The sequence below is a fragment of the Glycine soja genome, chromosome 1 (assembly GCF_004193775.1).
Source record: "Glycine soja cultivar W05 chromosome 1, ASM419377v2, whole genome shotgun sequence".
Classification (NCBI taxonomy): Eukaryota; Viridiplantae; Streptophyta; class Magnoliopsida; order Fabales; family Fabaceae; genus Glycine; species Glycine soja.
The window spans coordinates 31,982,648-31,995,900 of record NC_041002.1 but is presented as its reverse complement, the minus strand read 5'-3'; the positions used below and the strand labels follow the sequence as shown (position 1 = coordinate 31,995,900).

The 13,253-nt window shown below is 37.7% G+C and overlaps 1 non-coding gene across 1 annotated transcript; it reads right to left on the bottom strand.

Annotated features, from left to right (window-relative positions):
• Positions 1-444: 444 nt before the first annotated feature.
• Positions 445-551, bottom strand: LOC114368788. The gene has a single exon (XR_003657416.1). It is a non-coding gene; the product is annotated as a small nucleolar RNA R71 (small nucleolar RNA).
• Between the last annotated feature and the right edge of the window lie 12,702 nt (positions 552-13,253).

Here is a 13,253-nt window from a genome sequence, read left to right as displayed (position 1 = left end):
GATTTTGAGCATTAGAATTTTGAGAATTCTGATTCTGAGCATTCTGATTTTGAACATTCTGAGAACATGGCACAACCTCCACCCCGTGAGAGGACTCTAAGGGAAATGGCTGCACCTGATTTCACCTACGAAAGCTTGTGCATCCAATGCCCTGATGAGGATGTCCCATATGTTCTTAAAACTGGACTGATTCATTTGCTTCCAAAGTTTCATGGCCTTGCAGGTGAAGACCCGCACAAACATTTGAAGGAATTTCATATTGTCTACTCCACCATGAAACCCCTAGATGTCCAAGAGGATCATATATTTTTGAAGGCTTTTCCTCATTCTTTAGAGGGAGTGGCAAAGGACTGGCTGTATTACCTTGCTCCAAGGTCCATCACGAGCTGGGAAGACCTGAAGAGAGTATTCTTTGAAAAAATTTTCCCTGCTTCCAGGACAACAACCATCAGGAAGGATATCTCAGGTATTAGACAACTCAGTGGAGAGAGCCTGTATGAATACTGGGAGAGATTTAAAAAACTATGTGCCAGTTGCCCTCACCATCAGATTTCAGAGCAGCTGCTTCTCCAATATTTTTATGAAGGACTCAGTAATATGGAGAGAAGTATGATAGATGCTGCCAGTGGTGGAGCCCTTGGAGACATGACTCCTGCTGAAGCCAGAAATTTAATTGAGAAGATGGCTTCCAACTCCCAGCAGTTTAGCGCCAGAAATGATGCTATAGTCATTAGAGGAGTGCATGAGGTAGCTACAAACTCAGCTGCATCATCTGAAACTAAGAAGCTTGAAGGCAAACTGGATGCATTGGTTAACTTGGTAACCCAACTGGCCTTGAACAAGAAATCTGTACCTGTTGCAAGGGTCTGTGGTTTGTGCTCCTCTGCTGACCACCATACAGACCTTTGCCCTTCCATGCAGCAACCTGGAGCAATTGAGCAGCCCAAAGCTTATGCTGCTAATATTTACAATAGACCTCCTCAACCTCAGCAGCAAAATCAACCACAGCAAAACAATTATGACCTCTCCAGCAACATATACAACCCTGGATGGAGGAATCACCCTAATCTCAGATGGTCTAGCCCTCAGCAACAACAACAGCAGCCTGCTCCTTCCTTCCAAAATGCTGCTGGCCCAAGTAGACCATACATTCCTCCACCAATCCAACAACAGCAACAGCCCCAGAAACAGCCAACAGTTGAGGCTCCTCCACAACCTTCCCTCAAAGAACTTGTGAGGCAAATGACTATGCAAAACATGCAGTTTCAACAAGAGACCAGAGCCTCCATTCAGAGCTTAGCTAATCAGATGGGACAATTGGCTACACAATTGAATCAACAACAATCCCAGAATTCTGACAAGCTTCCTTCCCAAGCTGTCCAAAATCCCAAAAATGTCAGTGCCATTTCATTGAGGTCGGGAAAGCAGTGTCAAGGACCTCAACCCGAAACACCTTCCTCATCTGCAAATGAACCTGCCAAACTTCACTCTACTCCAGAAAAAGGTAACGACAAAAATTTACCTAACAATTTCTGTGCAGGTGAATCTTCCACTAGTAATTCTGATTTGCAGAAGCAACACATTCCTCCTCTTCCATTCCCTCCAAGAGTAGTTTCCAACAACAAAATGGAAGAGGCAGAGAAAGAGATCTTGGAAACATTCAGAAAAGTAGAGGTAAACATACCTCTGCTGGATGCAATAAAGCAAATTCCAAGATATGTCAAATTCTTGAAGGAGTTGTGCACTAATAAGAGGAAGCTTAAAGGAAGTAAACGAATTAGCATGGGCAGAAATGTCTCCGCACTGATTGGTAAATCTGTTCCCCAAATTCCTGAAAAATGTAAAGATCCAGGTACATTCAGCATAACTTGTATTATAGGGAATAGTAAGTTTGACAATGCCATGCTAGATTTAGGAGCTTCTGTTAGTGTTATGCCTCTGTCTATTTTTAATTCTCTATCTCTAGGTCCCTTGCAGTCAACTGATGTGGTAATTCATTTAGCTAATAGAAGTGTTGCCTACCCTGTTGGTTTCATAGAAGATGTCTTAGTTAGAGTTGGTGAACTGATTTTCCCTATTGATTTTTATATTTTGAATATGGAAGATGGATTTTCTCAAGGATCAGTTCCCATCATTCTAGGCAGACCCTTTATGAAAACTGCTAGAACTAAGATAGATGTTTATGCAGGCACACTATCCATGGAGTTTGGTGATATAACAGTTCATTTTAATATTCTGGATGCTATGAAATACCCATCTGAAGAGCTTTCTGTATTCCGTGCTGAAATAATTAACCATGTTGTTGATGAATACATGTTGATCTTTACTCTAATCTGCATACCTCTCACTCTTCATGCATTGAGTCTGAAATTGTACTTGATCATATGTCTGAATTTGATGCTGAAAGTGAATCTGAAAGTGATATTGATTGCATGTCTGGTGGTGGTGTTTTACCTCTTGAGATTGATTTTATAGAGTCAGATAGGACTAACCATGTTTCAGGAAGTACACATACCTCTGACTTTCTTTATGAGGTACAGGCTGAGAAACCATCTCCTTCTACCACTACCCAGCCAACCACACCAGAATTGAAGCCTCTGCCATCAAATTTAAAATATGCTTACTTGGATGATAGCAAAAGTTTTCCAGTGATTATATCTGCCTCCCTTACTGATGAGGAAGAGGAGAAGTTGTTGTCTGTTCTCAAGAAGCATAAAAAGGCTATAGGTTGGACCCTGGCAGACATTCCTGGTATTAGCCCATCCACATGTATGCATCGAATAAATATAGAGGATGGAGCTAAACCAGTAAGACAGCCACAGAGAAGACTCAACCCGGTGATTCTTGATGTAGTGAAGAAGGAGATAACCAAGCTTTTGCAAGCTAGAATCATTTATCCTATCTCCGACAGCCAATGGTTGAGTCCCGTCCAGGTAGTCCCGAAGAAGATCGGCCTCACAGTGATCAAAAATGAGAAGGAGGAGCTGATTCCTACTCGGGTGCAGAACAGTTGGAGAGTCTGCATTGACTATAGGAGGCTGAACCAAATCACCAAAAAGGACCATTTTCCCCTGCCTTCATTGACCAGATGCTTGAGCGCCTGGCAGGTAAATCTCACTACTGTTTCCTTGATGGTTTTTCTGGTTATATGCAAATTACTATTGCTCCTGAGGATCAGGAAAAGACCACATTCACCTACCCCTTCGGCACTTTTGCCTATAGGAGGATGCCTTTCGGCCTGTGCAATGTCCCTGGTACCTTCCAGCGGTGCATGATTAGTATTTTCAGTGACTTCTTAGAAAATTGCATAGAGGTGTTCATGGATGATTTCACTGTGTATGGATCCTCTTTTGATGGTTGTCTGGATAGTTTGGAAAAAGTTTTGAATAGATGCATTGAAACTAACCTTGTTCTAAATTTTGAAAAATGTCATTTTATGGTTGAGAAAGGTATAGTTTTAGGCCACATTATTTCCAATAAGGGTATTGAAGTAGATCCTACAAAAATTTCTGTTATTTCACAATTGCCTTACCCCTCTTGTGTGCGAGAGGTGCGATCTTTTCTTGGTCATGCAGGATTCTACAGGCGCTTTATAAGGGATTTTAGCAAAGTAGCCCTTCCATTGTCCAACTTGTTGCAAAAGGAGGTGGAGTTTGACTTTAATGACATATGCAAAGAGGCTTTTGATTGCCTTAAAAGAGCGCTGACTACCACCCCCATCATCCAGGCACCCGATTGGATAGCCCCTTTTGAGCTTATGTGTGATGCATCAAATTATGCATTGGGGGCTGTCCTTGCTCAGAAAATTGTTAAATTGCCCAGGGTGATATATTATGCTTCTAGGACTTTAGATGTTGCCCAAGCGAATTATACTACTACTGAGAAGGAGCTTCTAGCCATAGTTTTTGCTCTTGAAAAATTTCGATCTTATTTGCTTGGTACCTGCATCATTGTTTATACTGACCATGCAGCTCTAAAGTACTTGTTGAAGAAGGCTGATTCTAAGCCTAGGTTGATCCGATGGATGCTCTGGCTTCAAGAGTTTGACTTGGAGATCCGTGATAGGAGCGGAGCACAAAATTTAGTTGTTGATCATTTAAGTCGGATCGAACGTGTATCGGATGCGAATTCACCCATTCGGGATGATTTCCCGAATGATCATTTGTATATACTGTATAGTATTTCTGACTCTCTTTCTACTCTCTGGTTTGCTAACATTGTCAATTATTTGGTTGCTTCTGTTTTTCCTCCCTTAGCATCTAAGGCCCAAAAAGATAAAATTAAAAGTGATGCTAAGCATTTTATTTGAGATGACCCCTACTTGTGGAAATTGTGCAGTGATCAGGTCATTAGACGATGCATTCCAAATCATGAGACTGACTCAGTCCTGCAGTTCTGTCATTCTTCCGCACCGGGAGGTCATCTGGGTGTTCAAAGGACAGCTCGCAAAGTGCTTGATTGTGGTTTTTATTGGCCCACCATCTTTTAAGATGTGTGGAAGATCTGCAGCACTTGTGAGCAGTGTCAGAGAGCAGGAAATACACTTACATGGCGATAACAAATGCCTCAGCAACCTATGCTATTCTGTGAGGTGTTTGATGTCTGGGGTATAGATTTCATGAGCCCTTTTCTTGTCTCTTTTGGTTATGTTTACATTCTCCTTGCAGTTGACTATGTTTCAAAATGGGTGGAAGCCAAGCCCACTAGAACTAATGATGCTAAGGTTGTTGCAGATTTTGTCAGGTCTAATCTGTTTTGCAGGTATGGAGTACCTAAAGCAATTGTTAGTGATCAAGGAACCCATTTTTGCAACAGAACAATGCATGCCCTGCTTAAAAAGTACGGGGTGGTACACAGGGTATCCACACCATACCACCCCCAAACCAATGGACAGGCAGAAATTTCTAACAGGGAGATCAAGAGAATTTTAGAGAAGATTGTGCAGCCAAGCAGGAAAGATTGGAGTACCAGGCTTGATGATGCTCTCTGGGCACATCAGACTGCCTACAAAGCACCCATAGGAATGTCTCCTTATCGGGTTGTCTTTGGAAAGGCATGTCATCTTCCAGTGGAAATTGAGCACAAAGCATACTGGTCAGTGAAGACTTGCAACTTCTCTATGGATCAAGCTGGTGAGGAAAGAAAGTTGCAACTGAGTGAGTTAGACGAAATCCGCCTAGAAGCCTACGAGAATGCCAAGTTCTACAAAGAAAAGACCAAGAAGTTCCATGATAGCATGATAGTTAAGAAGGACTTCATGGTTGGGCAAAAAGTGCTATTGTATAATTCTAGGCTTGGACTCATGAGTGGTAAGTTGAGGTCTAAGTGGATTGGTCCTTTTGTTGTTACTAATGTTTTTCCTTATGGTACAGTTGAGATCAAAAGCGACTCCACAAACAAGAGCTTCAAGGTCAACGGACATCGACTTAAGCCATTCCTCACGAACCCTTCTTTAGTGGACGTAGTGGTGGAAGAGACTTCGTTACTCCACCCTACTCTTCCTCCACCATGACTTAGGGAGTTCTTCTTTTCCTATCTCCTTCTTTGCTTTTATTACACTTGTCCAATTCTATTTGATGGTTTAATTGTTTTAATCTCTTAATTGTGCTACATTGAGGACAATGTGTTGTTTAAGTATGGGGGGGAGTGTTCTTTGGTTTTTGTTAGTTTTGTTGGTTTTGTTATTTTGTTAGTTCTGTTAATTTGTTAATGTTGATTAGTTTCGTCGGATTTTTAGTTTAATATTTTGGGTCAATTCTGTGTGCATGTACGACTTTGCATGTTTTTCTTTGAATCATAGGATATGTTCAAGAAATGGGTAATTTTTTTGAAAATAAAAGTTTTTGACATTTTGTGACTTGAAATCCTTGATTCTCCTCTACATGTCATGATAGTTTTGAAAGCTCAATTTGAAAGTGATGAGTTTACCTTTGTGAGAATTTGAGCCATCCATCATCATAATCATTTGGTGTGTTTTGCCCCATTGATTGCTTGCACAATAGCCTTGGCTTGATTCTTGTTGATGCTTCCTAATTCACATGCATATTTGGATATGATTGAGGCAATTTTGTTCTTATAAGCTTCTAGCCAAATGGACTTACCTTGACCTAATTCCTTTGATAGCCCTTTTGAGCCTTGTTTCCCTTTCCTTGTTTTGAAGCTCACTACAAGCCTTAAGTGAAAAACCATGATATCACCATATCCTTAAGGAATTTCGGAGCTTTGGAATTGTTTTGGGAATAAGTGTGGGGGTTTTTGTTTCATTGGATAACATGTTTTGTTGGCCATGCTTCATGATATATTTTGAGCCATACTTGATATACATTGCATATTGGTTAAATGTTGGACATGCTGAATATGATGATGTTTCTCAAAAGGCTACAAAGCAAAATATATATATATATATATATATATATATATATATATATATATATATATATATATATATATATATATATATATATATATAATCGAAAAAGAAAAAGAAAAACAGTAAAGTTGAGTGAATACGAAAAGAATGATGAGACTCTTGGTTCTACTCTTTATGTTTAAATTTTATCTTTACTTCTTTTTATTTTCTTATGTTTTCTTAATATGCACTTATTCCCCATTGCTCCTCTATTCCTTTGGGATTCAGCCACTTATTCCATATTTTTCCATACCTTGTCCTTGGCCCCATTACAACCTTAAAAGACCTTTTGATCCTCATGTGCTTGTGTTTATGTGTTGATTGTCAATTTTAGAATCTTGCCAAATTTATGTGGTGTTTATTTTCATGGGTGCTTTGAGGGTAAATAGTAGCCTAGACACTTGAGAGATACAGTGTATATCTTGTGAGGCTTTATCACTTTTCATTCTTGAGCTGATTAACTATTTTGACATGATTGGGTTGCTTGGATGATTTTCATGAATGTCTTGACTTTTCGGATCTCCTTATGTTAGATGTTACCCATTCCTTTCATTCCTTGATGTTCATTGAGAAATATGTGAATGTTTTCGTTTGCCTCTCTTTGATATCCTTGGATTTTGTTCTTTGTTTCATTTTGCCCAGGAGTGCAAAAGGCTAAGTATGGGGGGTTTTGATGTGCCATCATTTTCTTCTATTTTCTAAACCCTTTTTGCACCATTTTAATTACTGATTGGTCTTAATTGTCAATTAATTAGGCAGTTTTATTATTTGGTCTCATTTAGCTAATTTGATGTTTTTAATCTAATTTCAGGAATTAATGAAACATTTGGCTTAATCCGGATTTTGGTTGTGGACTTGAAGAGGGCAAATAAAGCAGCGCTTACCTTAGTTAATTTTTAATTAGGAAATTTCGCAATTTTATTTTATGTGGTTTAGTGTTTATTTCGTTTTGGGCCAGAGTATTGTAATAGGGCCCAACGACTTTGAGTGACTCTTTTTAAATAGCAGCCTTGGGATTCGTGCAAGGCATTCTATTATGCCATTCATTATTTAGAGCTTTGTTTAGGGTTTTAAGTTCTTTCTGTTCTAATGCTACTGTTTTCGTTCTTAATGCAATTTCCCATTTCCTGCTTCTAATTACAATTTCGTTCTTGTTTCTTCTTCTACTTTCATTTACGTTTCTGTTTTCATTTTCGTTTCTGTCTCATTTACGTTTTTGTTATTTACGTTTCTGCTTCATGTTTCATTTACGTTTTCCGTTTGAATCTATGGAAGGCTAATCATTCTGGTGTTGTTTCCTTCTGAGGAAGAAGCCCAACTCTCTTTGAGGTTTCGTTTATAATGTGGTTCCTTGGCAGTTTTCCCTTCACCAGTTAACCCAAATTCGTGAACATTAATCAGTGCACGCTTCGTGTTCGATTAATTGCCTCTGAGCCTAACTTGCGTTCATGCTTAATGGACGAAGGGCTAACTGGTGTATGTGGTGCCTAATCACGTATTGACAACCCTAGGTTGATTTTCGCTTAGTAAATTGAAATAGGGTTGGATTAAGTGGTTATTGTTAGGGACGAATTCTCCATAACCCAGGATAAGAGAATGACTTCTGAATCAGAGGAAACAACCCATTTTTAATATTATTAGTTTCGTATTTCAGTTTACTTGTTCTGCTCCTTAAATCACAAAACAAACAAACCCCCCCCCCCCCACCCCTCAATCGTTACTGTTACTGCAAGTATATCATGAACATTTGGTTTATCATTGCTCGTTGGAAAACGACCTAGGATCACTTCCTAGTTACTGCATTATCATGTTTATTTGATTTGGGTACGGCCTCGATCACCTGCATTTGATTAATTCTGAATTTTGAATTATTACATTTAAGACTTTGAAGCTTTGTAGCCATAATACCTTTCAAATAGAACTTGTATGTCATTTCCTGATTGGTCTATGCCATTAGTCTATGCCATTGATTTAATGATTTTACTCATAAAAGCAGTACTCTACAACTTAAACAAGCATTAAGATCACCAATTTATTTTGAATGACTATACTAATAACTATTGATACCAATTATTTTGGCAAAAATACCAAACTGGGTCCTTTTTATAATTTTTTTACCAAAATGGGTCTGTTTTGTAATTATTTACTCTATGGGTCTCTTTTTTTACTACAACGCACCTACCCAAGGAGCGTGTTCCACGAGAAGCTGACACGTGGCATGACGTGACTAGGTGATAGGGGAGGTGGGACAGGAGGAGGAAGTGGTGGCCTGCCAAGCACGACCACTAGTGGTGGCCTGCCAGGCGCGACCACTAGTGGTGGCCAGCCTGACACTTCCTTCTTCCTTATAAAACCCCTCTTCCTTCGTTTTATTTGCGCTACGAAATTGTTAAAATAAATTAACATCAACAAATTACTCAAAATAAATTAAATTACTGTCAGAACAAATTACTACTTCGCACACTCATGATGCAAAATAATCGGCATTTATTTTTAACGTCTATGTAAATTTTGGCTATTAAAAAAATATACCAACAACATCAATAATTATGAGCTTAACTACTAATAATAATAGTGTGGTGGACATAAAAACTACTACAATAAATAATTGTTGTCATCAACAAACAAATATAACATATATAAACACAACATAATTATAACCAAAAATTAAATTATCAAGTTACAAAAAATTACTATTTATCACAAAAAATATAAACAAAGTTACTATTTCATTTTATAGTCCGTGTCAATTTGTTTATGCACCTACAAAATATAATCATTATTATCATCAACAGAATAAATATTAAATAATGCTATAATATATCGAAGATAAAAAATATATACTAGTTTTGAGCAAATTTTTTTACAGTAATTTAATTTATTTTGAGTAATTTGTTGATGTTAATTTATTTTAACGATTTCGTAGCGCAAATGAAACGGAGGACGAAGGGTTTTATAGGGAAGAAGGAAGTGTCAGGCTACCACTAGTGGTCGCGCCTGGCAGGCCACCACTAGTGGTCGTGCCTGACAGACCACCGCTTCCTCCCGGGTAGGCGCGTTGTAGTAAAAAAAGAGACCTGTAGAGTAAATAATTACAAAACAAACCCATTTTGATAAAAAAAAATTATAAAAAAGACCCAATTTGATATTTTTGCCAATTATTTTTTATGAATTGGAGCACACATCAGTTCTCACAAAGGAAATGATGATGATTTGTTAATCATGAGATGTGATGGTGATACGATGTTTAAAATGTGTAGTAGTTATTGCCACCGTACCTATTATGTCTAGAATCTGGTTTTGTCTAGCACAATTACTAAGTTGATGTTAAAAGAAATAGAACGGATACTAGGGGATTAGTAGCTCGTACTAGTGATAAGGTAAGATGCAAGGAGAGAGTATCTTAGGTTTTTGAATGGTAAGTTGTAACCAATCACACTCATGGTAGGTGTGTAGGATTAGGAAGGCAAGGGAGGGAATTCGGTGGAATATAATAGGATATGAAACTGGAATTCACTTGTTGTTTTAGATTGCTACCTATTTCTTATTTCTCACTTAAATTTCACTTTATTTTGGCTTTTGCTCTTTTTTGTTCTTCCAAATTCCAATTGCCATTTCTCATTCAAATTTTAATCATCTTACCATTTCAATTTTTTTTTTATTCTAGGCTTTGTAATCCTTTGAATAATCAAATTATTTGATCATGTGAGTGCCTTGATTAATGTTTTTTTTATAAAAAATAATAAAAAGCTATGTTGTTTCCTCTCTAAATGTTAGCTAGCTCATGTAAAAATCTCTCGAGTTAACAGGTGAGAAAATGGAACAAGCGATATTGACCTTGGACCGTACAATAGGGAAAATGGAATACAAGTATGAGTATGCATATTGGTCTCTCTTTATGATGGGAAATCACTTTGGCTACTAATCTTTGTGTTGTATTTTTGTGCAAGGTCAGATTTAGAGCAGGTTCAAAATGATAAAAACTCTATTATAGGTTTAGAATCCACCTAATTTACATGTGCAACTATGAAGTTATTCCTTAGCAGTTAAAAGATGATAGAGCTCAAAAGCTTGCTCTACAGCCCTAGCTTGAGGTGGTTAGTCAAACATGTTTTTTCTAGTTCTTATTAGTTTTTTAGATTGGTCCACACATCTAATGCACTTAACAGGACTCACTTTTTATTTCTCCAGGACTTTTTTGCAAAAGTCAATTTTAAGGAACGCCTCTTCTGCATTCTATTTTTTTGTATTAACTAACAAAGCACTGACAAATTGCAGATTGCATTAAAAGAACTTGTTTCGGTTTTGAAATTTAGTGTATCAAACTCTCTAATAATTACTTAACAACATTGCTACTTGGTGATTCCCTCCTATATCATTTTGTTTATCAACCAAATTTTCTTCTAGTGTTCATTCATATTTTGTTGCATGTAGATAATGATATGGTTAGATCATTTCACCTGAAAAATTCAAGCTTCATTGATTTGAGAGAACTTGAGCACACAAGAAAGCTAGCGGTGGAACTTGAGCTTACAATCTTTTGCTTTCTAGTGGAGGATCTTTCAGAGGAACTAGTGTGCTAATGTGGGCAAATTTTGAAGCAGCTGAAGAACTTAGTATGAGTTATTATCTTTATTCTTTTGCTTCCTACTTTCATTTAATAATGTTGGAAACAAGCAGATCCGGTGGAAGAATTCTTGGTATATGCCTTGTGCCCTTACCACTCACAGACCAAAATTGGAAGAGAGAGAGAGAGATTATGTGAGGGATGTTATGTTCACTCACTAAAATAAGGTATATTTTTCCAACACCTATTGCATTAAGCATCATGTTTTCTTCATAGTTTAATGAAGTATATTTAATTGCTCTACCAAATACTAGTACTATCATTTAGAGTTATATATGTAATTAGAGTTATGGGTGTGCATTCTATGACAAACAAATTAAATGTTGGCAATGATTAATTTTGCAGCTATCAGGATGCAATTGTGGACATTATCAAAAGAATGGGTGTTGGAATGACAAAATTTATTTGCGAGGTTTGTCACACATGGCTTTTGTTCTGCGCCTTCTTTTTTACTAGTTATACTTAATCCTTTTGAAAGACTGATGTTCGTAATGATGTGTCTTGCTATATTTCATAGAAGAAAAACTTATAGTGATCCCTAGTAGATTTGAACCCTGTGGTCTAGTTTAGTTGCATGCCATGCCATATGGAACGATATAGACTATGCTTTTTTTTCTCTGCTTCCTTCTCATCTACACCTTGGTGTTCCCAGACCTTTTTTTTTTTACTCTTTAAACATTAAAATTTTTCTACAGGTACCCATAATTTTTTCCACTTGTTGACACCGTTCAAGAAGGGTATACTGGATTCCACCTGGGAGCATTCAACGTAGAAGTAAGTGGACTAGAAAAATAGTCTTGTATAATTTTGTTGAAGGAGTGAATCTGATAGAAATAGAATATAATTGGGGTCTTGTTTTTTTATGCGGTGTGAAGTTGTTGATCCAGCTGATGTGGAAAAGTTAGTAACTACGGATCTTACTACCCTCACTCAATTTAATGTTGGTTAGATCCTGTAGTTGTTAACATTTTAGTTTTTATTTCAATGCACGCTCTTGTTAAGATATGTTATGGTTGTATTCTTATGTTTTATTTTTTCAGCTCTTGTGGCCAGTTGGTCAATTAAAATAATTTTCCCTTTTGACTACTTCACCTCTTTATCAATTTTGTTAAATTTTAAATCTTGTAACACCTCCTTTTAAAAAATGTTGTATAAAAAATTAAACAATGTATGCTAAAATTTAAAGATAGGGGAGGGAGCCTTGGCTACATTAGGTATGTTGTTTAATTAAAAGGTTATGAAAGTGAAAAATGTATCCCTAGAAGCTAAAGCAAGCCTAGGAAAGACAAACATGTAGATACGAGGGATTACAATTGATACGTGGAAAAAGAGTTAATGCTGGCTTCGAGGGCTAGTACCTCCGAGAATAAAAGGGAGAACCGGGCAAAGGCAGGAAAAGTGTAATTGTTCTTATTGATTTGTTGGTTATTACATACTCATATATATAGTGCATATGCCTAACAGAATTCCTAATCTTATTCTAGGAATATTCTTTGCTAACGGAATTGGATAGGAATGCTCTCCGGCATTAGACAACGATATCCAACAAATGCACCTGCCAGCTCAGTAATCTTCTTCCTCACACATACTCGTTGAGGTACGAAGGTTTAGTAATTCTTCTTTTGGCTCTTACTGCTTGCACCTTCATTTCTGTTGTTGTGTTCCCTTCCTTTGTTTTTGTGAGTTCTGCACCTACTATGCTATCATCTTCTCGAGGCCCTTAGAGAATCACCTTGTCCTCAAGGTGATGATCCTGCCTGAGTTGATCCCAATTTTCCCAGGACGTCTCGTCTGGTGACAAACCATGCCATTGAACCAATACTTCCCAAGGAGCATCCTTGAATGAAGCTGACTTGCGGTAATCCAGAATAGCTAATAGGGTTATTAAAGGTTGGTCATTCAAGAATTGATCTGGTAAATCAGCTAAATTTGCTGCATTGGGTTTGCCATGAAAAGGTTTTCGCAGAGAACAATGGAAGACTGAGTGAATGCGGGTCCCCTCTGGCAACTTTAAATGATAAGCTACCAGGCCAACCTTGTCAAGTATTTGGAAGGGACCATAGTATCTTTTGGCCAACTTGCCGGAAGTTGCCTGTGCCCCTTTGGCTGATCTCTACCGGTATGGACGGAGTTTTAGAAGGACTCAATCCCCGATTTGAAAAGTTAGCTCCCTGCGTTTGGAATCTGCATGACGTTTCTTGGTCTCTTGTGCCTTAA